This window comes from Rissa tridactyla, chromosome 2, assembly GCF_028500815.1.
Source record: "Rissa tridactyla isolate bRisTri1 chromosome 2, bRisTri1.patW.cur.20221130, whole genome shotgun sequence".
NCBI classification, from domain to species: Eukaryota; Metazoa; Chordata; class Aves; order Charadriiformes; family Laridae; genus Rissa; species Rissa tridactyla.
Window position 1 is genome coordinate 58327829 of NC_071467.1, and position 14465 is coordinate 58342293.

General features: G+C 40.4%; 1 protein-coding gene across 3 annotated transcripts in view; it reads left to right on the top strand.

The window, feature by feature from the left end:
* Positions 1 to 14465, top strand: part of LDLRAD4 (low density lipoprotein receptor class A domain containing 4) — a 298353-nt gene that overhangs the window by 72541 nt on the left and 211347 nt on the right. The window contains exon 1 of one of the 3 annotated variants that reach the window (XM_054190619.1): positions 1114 to 1676. The exons of the other annotated variants lie outside the window; for them this stretch is intronic. The gene's annotated coding sequence lies outside the window, so the exon portion shown is untranslated. Of the gene's footprint in view, positions 1 to 1113; positions 1677 to 14465 lie in introns of those variants that run through there. 3 annotated transcript variants of the gene reach the window in all.

Genomic DNA, 14465 nt, shown 5'->3' on the forward strand with positions numbered 1-14465 from the left:
TCAGTTTGTTTTGAGCAGAAATGTAAAGGAAAGTAAATAAAAGGAAGATGGCTTGGTTTAGATGCATCTGTCTACGTCCTTACCTGACACCCAATAATAAATACAGCAGGTCGGCAAATTCAAGTTGCCAGTCGTATCGTACGGTGGTGAAAAGCTGACTGTCTGTCGCAGAATAGATGGAGCCCAGTGCAAATGGTTAGGACGATACCCTTCTTCTGTTTCTGCTGCAAAAAGTTTACTTTTTGCTTCGTTTAACTGTCCAGCCCCTGCAGCAGCACTGGTCTAGGAGCTATAGCTTTTCACAAAATAAAACTTTCCAGGCAACGTCTGAAGTATTTAATAACAATAATACGCTTTATGATTTCCCATTTTTACCTCACATCAGATGACTGTTTGAAGAGCTCAGGCTGAGGGAAAGGGAAATTCAGGCTAACGTTTTTCACAGAGTCTATTTTGGGCATCAGCTCTGGGTGCCAGGCTTCAGAGGGAGGCTTTGACTTAAAGAGAAAGCCTGTGCTCTTACCTCCTGCTCCCTCAGGTTTGAACTACGGGATTCAGCACCTTCTGTCAGGCTTTGAATGTTTTAGACCGAGTCCCCTAATTCAGTTACTCTTTTTGATAAACTGACTTACATGGGCTGCCAGAGGGCCAATGAACCCACCCTGAATGAGGAAAGGAAAAGAGTTGTCTGAATGCCCAGATTTGTGCTTAGCTTTCAAGACGGTCTTCTCGGGCCTCTCAGAAAATCTCTTCTTTAATGGCTAGCCAGGAAATCTTTTAACCAGACCTGAACTAAACGTTTATGTCCCCTCTTTTTAATGCCTTCCAGACTCATAGTCATCCTGTAGTGTTTTTCATATTTGAGTTTCCTAGATTTGCAGCCTTTCTTTTTTTTTTTTTTTGCCTTGTTTATTCAATCCAAGTTAGTATTTGAAAAATAAAGAGTAAATTACGGGGTGTTTTCAAAATATGGAGTACTTAACAGATGTGCATATTTTGTCACAACAATGACATGTTTATGCTGATGTATCTCTACTGTAATCAATGAAATTTTTCTATCGTAAGTGAGGGATAACTTGGTCGGGATTACTGAGTTCACAGGATAGCTAATATACTTCCATGATACACGCATGAAGTATATGATACTTCCGTGAAACCAAATATAAATGTTTCCATTACAAAGTAATGGAAAGTGATGACTGATCAGCGTGCTTAGTGCTTAATTTTGATTTTTGTTTTGTTTTTTTTCTGTTGATCCCTGGTCAGATAATTGCTCAACAAAGTTGCAATACCAGCAAAAAATAGCTAATTTTTTCTCAAGGGAAAGATAGGTTATTGATACTTCACATGTCAGTCCTCCAGTTGTATGAAACTAGTTTTCTCTGTGTACAGCACTTCTTCTGCTAGCAGTTAGGAATTAACTACCTCCTGGCTTGCCTTGGAAATTCATGATGTCAGTCTACCTAAGTACAGCAGTCAAGCGATGCAAAGCCTCTGCCTTTACCTAGTTTTGTTCTCCCATGCCTGCTCTAAATGTTACCAGGATTTGTGTGCTTATTGTAAGGATTTTCTTCGAAAATGCAGTAATATGACTTAGGCACAGCTGGAAATAGGTTAATTTGTTTTCAATTACTAGCTGCTTTCCTATTCACGTGGGACTGAAATCTTTGCTCCTGGTAAGTTATAACTAAAAATTAGTTGGAGTTGGACTGGGGGTGCCCTATTAAAAAAACACAAAAATTAAAAAAAAAAAAAAAAAATTAACATCCAATTACTGGATTTAAGAGTTGGGATGACAGTGTCCTGTTAAGGCCACAGTGTGAAAGAAAACCTTGTTTTAAGCAGCTGCAGGAAGCTTGCACTTTCCTGTAGGGTGTCTCAGCTTTAAAATCTTTGTACTTGTTTGCTGGCAGCCTTTTTTGTGTCGTAGTAATAAGCAGACCTGACCTGGGAGGTGGGGACATGGCTAACAAATAAATAGCGACATTGAAAGAAAAAAGCATGTTTTATACTTGTTTAACAAATGGGTACGTGACTGTGTGTTGTGCTGTATTGTAAGCTTGAATTCTGACAGCAGGTAACAGCCAAGTGGAGTTGCGTTACTGGAGTCTGAACATGTGAAATGTGGGTGCTTTTAGTTACCTGGCAGCGTTGTGTTTCGATGGAGCAGCCAGTTGTTTGCTCTTGCTGTTTGCTGCAGGAATAGAGAGCTGATGTCTTAGCGGGGAGAAAAATAACTGGAGGAAACGTTGGATGGAAAAAATATTTTAGGTATTGCTGTATGTGGTAGCATGAGTGTTGGAGGTCAGTATTATTCAAGTGTTTGGCTGTTTAGGTGCTGGCTGTGAAGTTTTTCTGCTAACAAACAACTTCTCATGAAACCCTTTCATCGCGTCACCCCTAGGGATCCACAAGTTTGCTATGGAGAAATATTTACAAAGATGAATGATTTAAGGCTGCCTTTAAGAAGAACTTTCACAGCCAAGAAATATGCATACTTGCTAGTGGATATCATCATATGCATACATTTCTGCGCCCCTTTTATAGTAATATTAGTGATTTTTTCCCTTTTCACCAGTACTGTTGTTGCAAAGTTATAGACAGCCAGTTGTATATTGACATAGAGCACGTTCCTCTAAAACAGACTTAGATAAAAGTCTTAATTTTGTCTGGGAAGGGAAAAGGCTCTCATCTGCAGAACATTGTGATACACCTTGCTGTGCCCAGTGCAGCCAGCAGGAAGCTGCTGAGCTGCTGAAACTTTTCTGCATAAGCTTTCAGCTCCAAAAAATGCTTCTCTGCTCCTTGATTTGGGGTATTGTTGTTCTTAGTCGCTGGAGCCCCCGGTCTCACCGTGCACCTCTGCCACATGGGGAACAACACAACTTACTACTGGGGGAAAAACTAGCCGAAACACAGGTTTTGTTTAAGTGCTGGGAAGTCGTTAGTCATTCTTAACCACCTCTGACTGCAAAGTGTCATGAAGTAGTATCTGTTTCTTCTGAAGACTCTCTCCCTTACTTACATGTCTCCCCTGTTGGCATACAGTGAAAAGCAGCTGTTGAAGACACCAAAGTTCTTTGTCCTCTGGTAGCCTGGTGTCAGTTCAACAAGGAGGAGATGATCTTTTCAGCAGGTGAAAGAGGCTACTAAAAGCTTATGGGGATTTTGTGCTTGGTAACTTCTGCCAGGGGCACTGAAAGTTTTCTTCCTGCATTTCGGCTGGGGAAAGCTGAAGAATAAGTGGATTTGTGCATATGCATTTAGAGATGACCTATGAGAAACCTAAGGTAAAAAATGAAAAAAATTGCTAGGAGGGCCATGTGATCTTTCTGTGGGTCAGTATACAATGGCTGTAAGCCCCAGGATTTTCATTTCAATGCTAGGCAGCACCTAGGCAGCCCTGGGGTATGGGGTCAGTATTACAGCCATAGCTGTCTGTGGCGGTTATCGTCCTGCTTTCTGTTGCTAGTTAAAAAATACATCAGCTACATAATTTCTTGATCGTGATAGGTACAACCTACCAGTAGATGGTCGCTGTTTCTTCAGTCTAAATTAGCCAGTTGTGTAGATACTCAAAACTGTTGCTTTCGTGACATGGACTTCATCTGAAGTGAATGTCTTTGCAGAGTTGATGTCACGTGGGAACAAGGGCCATTCTGCTTCTTCAGTTGTCCTCTCAGGCTGGTTAAAGCACCTTGTGTGGTTTAGAGAAACTCAGATATGAGGCAAATCTTCAATGGGCACGTGCAGATGTGGAGTTAATGTTTTGTCATAAAGATGTGTCAGGTGGCTCAGTTCTCATTCATTTCTAATCAGCGCAGTTCTTACTGAGCACACGTGAGGCTGGAGAGCCTGTGGGTCAGATCTTGGAGCTGGTCTTTCACGGGCCTAGCTGGAAGGGAGATAAGGGAGTATGGCACGTGACTGGATGTAGTTGTAGAGAACTGTAATCTCAGGCACTCTTCAGTGAAAGAAGCAGCAACAAGCCTTCTCGGGGTTTATGATCTCCATATGTCGTCTCTTACAAGAATGCCACAAGCTGTCTTCTATTTTTGGGCACTCCCTAAATTAGTTAGGAAATCATTGACCCTTGGGCTTCACCTAGTAACAATGAATGCTTGAAGTCTTACATTTGATGTTTGAAAGTCCAAGGCGGGGACCTTCTCAGGATTTATGTTCTGCTTAAGTTTCTGTTATTTCAGTAGTGACCCTGAAAAACCATCATTTTATAAGCAGAGAGCAGACACCTGCTCCACATCTGTCCTTCGGTTCATCTGCCTTCTGAAGCTCTTCTGCTGTTTTTATAGTTATCCGTCTTTTGTGTTCCTCGCCAAAAAGTTTGTGGTTCTCAGTTGTCATTTCAGGAGACAAAAGGATAGTGAGAAATCTCCTGTGACTAGCAAGGTAATGTTAGTTGTGGCTTTTGATGGTATTACTTCTGCTGCAGAGCATCTTACAGCCTCGGGCATTTGGATAATTTTGACTTCTCTCCTGAGCTCTCCAGCCATTTTTCTGTTCTGCTGGAGCACCAGAGAGGCAGATGGACAATACTGCATGCACCTAATGTCTGTTTTAGCTGCAATATATGGAACAGAAACGTGGTTTGGGTCTTCTTCCTCACTCCCTAGTCTTATACTGACTTTAAAATTAGAAAAAAAAAAAAGTAATATGTTCAGGGGATTCAGTGCTTATAATTTTCTTTGCAAAATGTTTATTGGGAGTATCATTGATTCAGACAATTATCCTTGGTATCCTAAGTGCATCTTTTGAAACTTAACTTCAGAAGTGATCTTGGCAGGATCCATTGCTTTGTAATCCATAATCCAGTTGAAAAACTAGTAGCGCTTATCTGTCTGGAAAGCAGAAAGTCTTCACTGATTTCATGGTGGCTAGTAAAAAGTGACGCAAACCACCGTCACGATTTCTAAATCAAGTCCCTTGAGACTTCAGTTCCTCTGTAGTTCTCTCTGACTGACCTGAGCCCTGGGCATTGAATGGGTGTTAGATGGAGGTGTAACGCATCTGAAGGATGTGTAAAACTGAGCTGTGTAGAGGTGCTTGTGTTGGTGGGACAGAGCCTGGATTGTTCCAGGTGTGACACAATAGATGCTCTGCAAGTACCTGCTCTGTTTTGTGACAGCGGTTTTTTGGGCAGACATAAATTCAGTAAATGCAGTGCAAGACAGAATCCCATTGAATTGATTCTGACCTTTTAAAAAATACTATTTGATAAAGCATAGATGCTCAGGTAGATAAATTGTCTCAATAAAAAAAAGACAAAATAAAATAAGTATTACTTTTAACGAGATACTGTGCAGCAGTGTCTTTAGTTAACTGGAATTATGTAGCCTGTATTTCAAATCAAAGAAGTAATGAAACCAAAGGTAGCGTGCTTTTGTCCATTGCGTTTTGGATGACAAATATGTCTGAAAGTTGTGATCTTCTGTGATGCCAGGAGATGATTTAAAAAAACAAACAAACAAACAAAAAAGTCATGCGATTGACCCCTTGTGCCATCATCAGTTTGCTATGTGGATCGAAAGATTGACAACCAGACATGCGGGAGATGTTTTTAAAGTGTTTTGGGGTTTGAAAACTTGGAATTATGGGTGTTGTCTTTTAGATGTCTTTTAGTTTAAAACTAAAAGACAAGACCGTACAGAATGGCAGAGTGAGAGCAGTGGTGTGGTTTTCTGTTAACAGATATGGGAGTGGAAATCTCGTTATTCCAGTAGCTTCTGAATGTTAAAGTTCATCAAACAGTGTCTGCAAGGAGAAGAAATAAAATTAAACGGATGCTACAGCCCTCTGTTTCTAGCTCATGTAAATACAGCAGCCATGAAAAATCCAAATTTCTGGAAAAGAAGGAATGTTTATTATAAAGAGCCTCTAGTCACTGAACAACACAAACATCTGGTAGCCTGTGTAAGGAAGGTTCATTAAGTCAGTTTATTCGTGCTTATCTAAACCAGTCAAGATGAGCTCAGAACTAATTTACTAATCTTTGAGTTCCTTCCCTTGCATGGGAATACACCCTGATTCAGACCTGGCCTGCAGTTATGGATATCTTTACTTTGGTAGCTATGACTTCCAGTGACTTCAGAGACCAAAAAAACTTCTCCTGAGACAAGATATTGTCTAACTGAAACGATAGGAGCTGTGCTGAACAGGATTTTACATGTCTGCCACTCGTACCAAAATCTATGATAATACAGATACCCCAGGGTCTGGAGGGAGGGGTTCTTGGTCTGTCCCGGATCTTCAAGGATGTCCCTTTATTCGTCTGAAAAAGTCTTTGTTTCAGTTCTTCATGGGTTGTTTCTGCTGGTTAAGCGATGCAGTAGAGCATGACGGGTGCGCCAAAGACTGCTCTGATATCCAAAAGTATGTGTCTGTTTTCCTGAATCATAGAATAGTTTGGGTTGAAAGGGACCTTTAAAGGTCATCTAGTCCAACCCCCCTGCAGTAAGCAGGGACATCTTCAACTAGATCAGGTTGTTCAGAGCCCCATCCAGCCTGACCTTGAATGTTTCCAGGGATGGGGCGTCTGCCACCTCTCTGGGCAACCTGTTCCAGTGTTTCAGACCCCTTAGGGACATCATGTGTCACTGATCTCCACCTCGACACTGATCATTCTAACTCTTAGTAATTGTATCACAAGTACCACTAGTTTTCTTTTGTAGGAAACAGTCGTCATTACACAAATGAGTCATGCTACCATGAATTGAGGTGCTCAACAGCTTTTCAAACATTAGACCTTATTTAGTGGAAAGGAAAAAGCCTGGTTCAGAATCTGAAGAGGGAGAGCAGTACCTAAACAGTGATAAATTAAACAAAAAATTAGGGAAGACAGATTGGAAGATGAGTGTAGGAAAGGCAGATGAATCACAGAGTTGATAAGAATGACAGACTCGGTATCATAGCAAATGCCTGCTCCATGGAACAAAAGAATTAACAAGGTAGTAAATGTTGTAAACACATCTTATATAAGAGCTAGTGTTTCGTGTTAAAAAAAAGGTTTATTATGATTGCCGTAATGAACTTTGCATGAAGAAGAAAGGGATTTTTGAATAAAAACTTTGCCCAGTGCTTTAGTGCAGGAAGAAGAGACTTAATTGAAAAAAATGCATTTAATTTTGGAGTAAGAATTTGACTCATTCTTTGAAAAAAAATTACTATGGTGATAGCAAATTAAGCGTACAGAGAATTTGGGTTATTTATAAAGTCGATGAGACAGGTCACTCCAAACTGTAGAGAATAATAAAGATTAAAATGCTATAACATTAATTTTCCAAGTGTAAGCACTGTAGTGTGTGAAAAGAAGGAGCTGCCTGATAAGATCAGGCTTTATAAAGCTCTGCAGTAGCTACTGTTTATTGTTAGAGCATTATTAATATATGTTAAAATAGTGGTTGTTTCCAGGTGGCTGAACCTGTCTTGCATTAGCTGAGACACTTGTCGCAGATTACCAAATTCTCTGAAAGCATAAATAAACAAACCAAATCAGTCCAGATCATTGCATCTCCAAATGTATTTTCTTTGTGTATTTTAACAAATCTACTTAGTTTTAACTGGGTATGGTCCCAAACATGAACCCTAGGTCTAAAATCCTTAGGAAAAATTTGGAGTTTGGACTTCACAGATTTTATTTTCTTAGTTAGAAAACACTTCCAGACCTTTGCCTGCACTGCGTATTTATTCATGAGAAGGTAATAACCCTTTTATATTAGGTGTTACATAAACATGTGTCAAAGACCCAGCACTGTTTTTTATTGAGCTGCAAATAACATGTGCAGTTTGGAGTCAGTGTGTTGGTATTTTTTTTTTTATTATTATTTATTTATTTACTGAGTGCTGCTGGCATGCCGATCCCCAAACTGGATAGGCAAGAGAGAGTCCATGCTGAGAGGACCTTCCCCCAAGGGGAAAAATGGTTGAGAAATACTCTGCTGCCGTTTTCCTCTTTCTTTGCTTATCAGCCTTCCTGATTGAAATAGACTCTTTAACGAGTAATTCCTCGGTGGTATGGTGAGGGAGCGGAGAGTCTTAAGGAACCCGTAGCCCCTGAATGTGCTGGGAGAACCAGGGAGTCCTCCTGGTTGTCTGCAAGGGCATTTGACAGCAAGGGCATCCTTCCCATGGTTCTCACCGCTATAAAGCTCTCTCCCCGTCCTCGATTTCTGGTGGGAACGTGGGGCTCGTTGACCTTGCATTTCAAGGAGTTCCTGTGTTACACTCTAAGCATCTGGAGCTCTTCCGTAGTTTTAATTAGGAATGATTGCCTTCATAAGCAGGTTTTGTAAATAGAGGTCCTAACCAGTATTGTCGACTTTTTTTCTTCAAAGGGCAAGTAAAAAGTGCTGAGGCTGCACCTGGAATTTGAAAAGAGGATTTTGAGTCTGATGTAGAATTTCCCACTGGAATTTGGCTTGAAAACCTCAGAATTTGGACCTGATTTGTAGCAAAACCAAACATTACTCAGGAACGATAGTAGTTGTCGTTACACATGAATCCAGCTCTTAAGGTGGTTACAGTTTCCATTTTTTCCTATTTATTGTGGATCTTTTCCCAATCTGGAGTACACCAGTGGAATTTCTGTGGCTATAGAGCTTTCTGTACTAATTCTACAAAGCTAGTTAAGCTTTTCTTTTTTAGCATTACCTTGATGGCAATGGTAAGTAGAAACAAGGAAGCAGATGAAAGGTTTTAAAACATTAGATTAGAGTAATCACAATGTAAACATGTAATACACTGGAATAATCAAATGGCTTTCCAGTCTGATGGATTTTTCCTGCTGATTGCATTAACCTTTCTTCCAAATGTAGGTGGTATAGCCTGATGCCTGTCTTGGTAATATTCTTTTATGATTTTACACGATCAATTACTTGTTAACTTTCTTACTCAGAAGCCGGTAATTTGCGATGGTATTCCTTTAAAGGCTGTCTTTGATCTCCTTTTCCAAGAGTAGTTGGCATCATTGTTTTGTACTGTCTCTTCAGGTAATAACGTTTTTTTGAAAGACAGTTGGAAAAATTTTGCTGGTTTCACGTTTATCACTTGTGCTGTGGTTGCCAGGAAATGAGATGGCTGCTATGGGCTTGTGTACTGTTTGAATTTTTTCCTCAGCTTTCTGTCATATCACGTAGTCTCATATTCAAATACTAAAGAGAGAGAAATAATTTCAAGCTTTTTAAGATCACCCTCCTCTTCACTGGAAGGAGAAAGGGAAAAATCTTCTGCATACGTAGAAGTGAATAGAGAAAAATGAACCAAGTTCATTTTTTCTAATGTTTGCTTTTTAGTCCTCAGCGAATGCCTGATTCAGAGTTTAGTGATGGGGAAAAACTTCTTCTAGGCATGTTATTAAAGATAAATTATATTTCGATTGCTGGGAAGAAGGTATTCAGTAGCTTGTTAAAAACTGATGTTTCCTGTGCCATGTAGATTCGGTTGGTTTGTTTAATAGAACACTTAAGTGAATTTTTATGCACTGGCATTTTCTTCAACATGGAAGATAATTTTGTTCAATTGTATTTTTAAACATTTGAAAATCGGAATAAGAAAAGCATCTTTGTTTAGGGTCCTGGGTAGGATTTTAAAAACAGGAACAACTCAAAGTGTTCCTTATTAAATTTAATTAATTGCTACTCGTGGGCAATATGGCTGAGTTATTGTTGCAGTGAGACCAATAACTTCCAAAATTTGGAGTTCTGTATGTTGAGACCTCAGGTAGAACTTTGCCTAAGAGTAGTTTGATTATTTAATTTTAAAAATGTTTTTCTTTATTTCAAAAGGGTATTGAAGAGCATCTCACTCATGGGTTTTTAAATGCTTTTGGTATTTCCATGGCTAAATCTTTGGTAAGAATTTAGTCTGGTTTATTGGCAGTTAAAAAAATCTTTACTATTTGGTACCTGCTTAATGGTGAGATACATGCCATTAATTTGATCTCAGTCTGTTTTCTGTTGCACAGATGTTCACATTACAAAATCATTATTGTCTGCCAGTAATCAGCGCTCCTGTCGGAAAAGCCAATATAGGAGTGGGAACTAAATGGGTGTCTGAAGTCTCATCTTATTCTAGAGACAGTCTTTCCAAATGAGCAATAAAGGGGACTGGGGGAGGAAACGCATCTTTGGTGCATCCGAGTTGTCTGTTCTACAGCTAAAGGGAATACTTCAGCCTGACCGCTCACTCGCTCAGCACCAAGCCTTTATGCATTGAATAATTATTTTTAAAGAATAGCAGGGGGAGTTAAATCCTTATGACTTGGTTATTTCTCAAGTGAGCTGGAAGTCTGTTTCCATAGTGAATGTGAACTAGTAATTTATGAAAGGAGTTTGAAGTGATGCCGTTGTGCAAACCTGTGCTATGGTCAGATGAAATCTGACCAGACTCTTCAGGAAGGTTGGCATTTGGTTATGAGAAAATAAAGGTAAGGAGTTAGGTCTGACCTTTGGCTGAAATTGAAGTGAATATACACAGTGGCTACCCTAAGTTTTAACGTATTTAAGTATGCATGTATGCTTTTTTTTTTTCTGAAACTTGGAAAAAATGTATAAAATGGAAGATCTACTCATTTCTTTGAGCTCTGTCCTCTTTATATATGGCATAATACTCTTGGATTTGCTTACAAAATGGTGAAATGAATGTGTCTCCCCCAGGTAAAATTTTGGTCAGAGTGAAGTTATTAGCAAAATTCCCATTGAATGAGGTGGAAGCAGAATTTTGCTGAAGCCCAGGAAATTCAGTGCAAGATTAAAAAAGAAACCAAAATACTAATTCATATTTGAAAAAGTATCTGTGTCTCATAAACTTCATGTCTGTATTAAAATGAAATGTATTAATTTTTCATCGAATTAAGTCCCATCTCTCTTCAGACAATATTAGTAAGTTAAATCAGAGTTGTTTATAGAAATCACTTGCTCACTGTGTTCATAAAAACAATTGGTAACACACTAATAAACACCCCTCCAGTTTGACAACCTTTCTGTCTCCATTTATATTTCCTTTGACAGGATAAAATAGGTCTTTGACACGAAGTATTAAAAGTGTTAATCCGAAATAGATGAGCTGTTCATATTATCCCCATTCAAGTAACCGAATTTTGAAAAACAAAAACCTTCCTTGTATTTAGTTCCAAAGTGACTCGGTGACACATATTTTTGTTTTTAATTTGTGCTATATGGTGACTCATACAAAGACTTTTAAAACCCAAGTGGAGATGCTGTCTCTGTTGTTTTCTTGTTCTGAGAAGGGAGAACTATCAGCTACTGTATTATGTATAAACGGGGTTATCAAAAAATGTAACCCAACCCGTCTGTAAGAGAGCAGCACTGAAAGAAATCCTTCAGAGCTTGTTCCTAAGGGACAAGCGGGCGGTTCCTGGCGGGGCAGGGAGGAGTAGCCCTGCCTGTCGGACCTCCGCAGTCACCCCATCTGTCAAAAACCTGCTTGGAGCCCGGGAATCGTTATTCCTTAGCGCTCTTAGGGACGACAGAGGGAAAAGGGAAAGGAGCTACTGTCCCAAAAGTGGTCTCACAGCTACCCGGACCAAACCTGCAGAGAGACCTGCATGAGCCCATGAGGAGCGAGGGGAGCAAACCATTTGGCACCCCGCAAGTGCTAGAGCTGGAGCCGGAGGCAAGAGGGGGCCCTGACTCCCTGTCCCTCTGCAGAGAGGAAAGCTGCTGCTGGGGCAGGGGGAGAAAGTCCGCTTCTGTTTTCCCTCCGCTTTTAGGCCTCAATGCAAGGCTGAAACAAATTTCTCAACCCAGAAGGAGAAACAAGAGAGGCTGATGCTTTCTGTGTCGGCTCTTTCATGTTTTAATAAGAAACTATTTGATTTTATTACTTTTTTTTTAATAGGCAAACTTCATTTCTCCCTGCTATGGGCATAGAGCAGGCTCTGTCTCAGCCCAGGGGAAAATGAGGCACCTTCATCAGCAAACGAGGATAGAAAGTAATCCTCATTACAGTTATTTCTGCTGTACACTGCTCTTTGGGAAAGTAGCTCTTACTGGTGATTGCCCTGTAGTTTTTTGATAAAAAGCATTTTCCTTGGTAGTATTTTAGCAGTTGTCTGTTACAAACCATTTTGGCATGGTTCTTCCTTTCCTTTCTTGCCTTACCTTCATCTCTGCTACTCATTTCTTTCATAATTTATCCAAACAGCTTTCCAGGAACTCTTGAGAGCTCATACCCTTCAAAGCCAAATTGTATTTCTTAACTCTCATACTCCTCCTGAAGAGCTGGTTTTACCTTTGGAGAGGAGATTGCTTGTTTCACCTCCGCGAGTATTTTTAGTTAAGCATTTTTCCTCTAGGCGATTTCAGATGGTCTCTACTGGATCTTTAGTAACATACGCGCTATTGTGTTTTATTTTAAGTTGTTATTTGTAGTTTTGCTATAACCTGGAGATAGTCAGAGGCTACACCTCCTGTAAGAAAAAAATTTTCATCCTTCTTAACATGAAGGAACTTGCTCATTGACTGCATGTGACTTAATGTTGTGAGCTTAAACACTAACTTGAAAGCTATTAATAGGACATTTGTTTTAAAACAACAAGGGCATAGTTCACAAGTCAGATTTAAGTGTTAGCATTAGGTAGTTAGCAACTGAGTTTAATAGACTCTACTGTTGTATGTTTGGCTATAACCTTCCTGGTTGATAAAATCATTTGTTTGAGATTCTTTGGGTTTTTTATTCCTAACAACTAAAAATTGCTTAGTTATGAACTGTAAAAGCCTGATCAGTTTGTTAAAAGTATGCATGATAAGGTAAAGAGGATTTTTTTTTTTCTTTCCTGTGTGCTAAAATTTATGTATTTATTGTTAGGAGCAAAGAAGGCTAGTAAGGCAACTTTCGCATTTCAGCATCCTCTTAACTTCTGTTTCTGGCAGATCACAGAGGTTTAAGAAATACTTTTGCTTCTTGGAGAAATTCTTCACTCTGAGGGTGGTGAGACACTGGAACAGGTTGCCCAGGGAAGTTGTGCGTGCCCCATCCCTGGAAGTGTTCAAGGCCAGGCTGGATGGGGCTTTGAGCAACCTGGTCTAGTGGGAGGTGTCCCTGCCCATGGCAGGGGGGTTGGAACTAGATGATCTTTAAGGTCCCTTCCAACCCAAACTGTTCTATGATTTTATGATTCTAGCTCGTGTTCTACTAGCACTCCCCTCTCCCAGTCTGACCGGAGTGGGCAGTGCAGTACAAGGCAGAGAATGACTGTGGGTGGCTGGTTTTCATCGGTAACACAGACACACCTATTCCTCAGGTGAAGCTCTGCCTGCGATAGCAGAGCTCTTTATGGCTAACTAAGCTTGTGAGAAGACAGAAAAGTATTTTCCCTTTCTTTTGACAAGCTGTAGAGGATCCTGTTTTTCCTCATGGTTTCTAAATAGAATAAATTCACATGTTGTGATTTTTACATTTGTTGTCATTTGTTAGTGGGATCTGCAGTAATTGTGTTGTCATGTTGACACAATGAGATCATGACAACATAAATGTCTGCCCTCACCTTACAAGCAGGCAGAATCTGTCAAGCATACATTTTTTTCCTACTCCTGTATCGTGATAGTGGAAGATGCAGTACCGTCAGAATGGTTGGTAACTGTGGTCTTCTTGGTAATGGCTACTGGATAAGAATACTCCTGAAGTTGTACAAGCCTTATCTGAGATGTTAGTCGTCGGGAGCAAAGAATTTAAAATTCTTTTGCATCATCTCATAATACATTACATTACTATTACAATACGTTAATGTTGTTCCTTGTATCTTGTTTCTTCTGGGAAACGCGATTGGGAAAGCCACCTCCTCTGGCATTTGGAGATCTTATTAAACCTCATACAGTTGGCCTTGGCCCATTGATCCAGCCTGTCCAGGTCCCTCTGTAGAGCCTTCCTACCCTCAAGCAGATCAACACTCCCACCTAGTTTGGTGTCATCTGCAAACTTACTGAGGGCACACTCAATCCCCTCATCCAGATCATCGATAAAGATATTAAATAAAACTGGCTCCAAAACTGAGCCCTGAGGGACACCACTGGTGACCAGCCTCCAAGAAGATTTCACCCCATTAATCACAACTCTCTGGGCACGGCCATCCAGCCAGTTTTTTACCCAGCGAAGAGTACACTTGTCTATGCCATGATTCGCCAGCTTCTCCAGGAGAATGCTGTGGGGGACGGTGTCAAAGGCCTTACCAAAGTCGAGACAGACAACATCCACAGCCTTCCCTGCGTCCAAAAGGTGGGTCATGTGGTCATAGAAAGAGATCAGGTTGGTTAAGCAGGACCTCCCTTTCCTCAACCCATGCTGGCTGGCCCTGATCCCTTGGCTGTCCTGCACTTGCTGTGAGAGCTCACTCAAGATGATCCTCTCCATGATCTTTCCTGGTACCGAGGTCAGGCTGTAGTTCCCCGGATCCTCCTTCCGACCCTTCTTGTAGATGGGCGTCACATTAGCCA